Raw genomic sequence first — 1,696 nt, forward strand, 5'->3', positions numbered from 1 at the left:
GAAATGAATGTGCAAGGAAGGGAGGCGGGAAGGAAGAGGAGGCATGAAGAGGAGGAAGCTGCCGAATGGGTTATTGGTAGATAATTTCTGATAAAAGCTCACATCCATTTAAAGGTGTATTAAATTTCTTTAACTTCCACCCTTCACTTTATTTCCTGAAGTATCACAAAGGTGTTCAGTTCTTACACATTTAGAGGCAGAAATAATTAGTTATTTCAATCTCTCTCTCTCTCTATATATATATTATATATATATATATATATTATATTGGTGTTAGAGACTGAACTCAGGGCTTTGCACATGTGTTACGCCTTCAGCCCTAACACTGTGCCCTGATCACCCCAGACAGATCTAGTCTATTTTTAGTAGGATCCTACTAATGGAATTCTGTGTTGCTTCTCAGTTGATTCATTTTCAGTGTAAAAAGGCCTCATAACTAAGATGTATTACCTTCTATGGAACATAAATAATTCTGATTGCAATGACTCATGTTTCCCAAGCCAAACAAACCAGGGGGTAAAATAAAAGAGTAATAAAATAGTATTTCTCCACATCTGTTCCCACAGCATTAAGAATTCCAGCCTTACTCAGAACTCTATCAAAAGGTTCTGAACATCTTCAGAAATTTTCTTTTGTGTTCCATGAATTGGTGTTTTCAGCTTTGAAGTAACATCTGCCATTTTCTTTCTTCCCAGCTTCGGCTTCCTACAGCGATGACTCGCCAAATGCCCTGGAAACACCTCTCCCCACTCAAACCCAGAGACCTTGGAAAACTGAGGCTCAAACAGGATGATTTCTCTCAAAGCTATGAGCTCCCCTTACGTGTTATAGTGAAATGTTACTTTCAGCTTTTCCTCACTCTTGTGTTTGCGGCATCTACTTCTTCGAGTTAGTTCATAATTAGACCTGGGATGCCATGGCTCAGAATAACCCAATGACAGAAAATTTTGAATGACAGGCATATTTTGAATGACAGACACAGCATTTTCCTCAGAATTCCTCCTTACTTTTGTCAGGCTTGGTTGGACTTGTATCTGTTTACCTTGTATTTGTTTGTTTATTCGTTTGTTTGTGTGTGGGTGTGTATGCTCATGTATGTGCAAGGATATGTATGGATGCTTGCATATTGGATATGTATATGCATGTGTATGGGCTCATGCATGTGAAGGCCAGAGGTAAATGTCCGGTGCCTTCCTCAATGCTTTCCGCTATTTTTTTTTTTTTTTTTTTTGTTACAGGGTCTATCACTGAACCTAGGGGTCATAGACTTGGCTAGACTGGCTGGCTAGTAAGCCCCAGGGATCCTTCGGTAACTCAGGGTTGGGATTGCAGGTAGCACCATCTTTTGTTATGTGTGTGGTAGGGTCTCAGCTCAGGTCCTCATGTTTGTGTGAGAGCTATTTTACCAAACCCATCTATCCAGTCCTTTAGCTTGCATCTTTTAAAGGCTTTTACTCAGCTCTTCCCCAGAAGCCTCCTTGGTCTGTATACAAATAAACTGATGGGGCTGTCCAGCCATCCTCAGGCAAAGCCAGGGGATCTAGGCTTTGAAGCTGAAAATACTGACTCGAACTGGAATCACAACTGTACATATACACAAACATCCAGACTGGCCTGTGCACTAGAATCTTGCAGATACTGGTGTTTGAGGACATACATTTAAAGGTAAGTGTCCTTTGTTAGGCTCTGACTCTCA

Source organism: Nannospalax galili, unplaced genomic scaffold (assembly GCF_000622305.1).
Source record: "Nannospalax galili isolate Female #2095 unplaced genomic scaffold, S.galili_v1.0 scaffold884, whole genome shotgun sequence".
Classification (NCBI taxonomy): Eukaryota; Metazoa; Chordata; class Mammalia; order Rodentia; family Spalacidae; genus Nannospalax; species Nannospalax galili.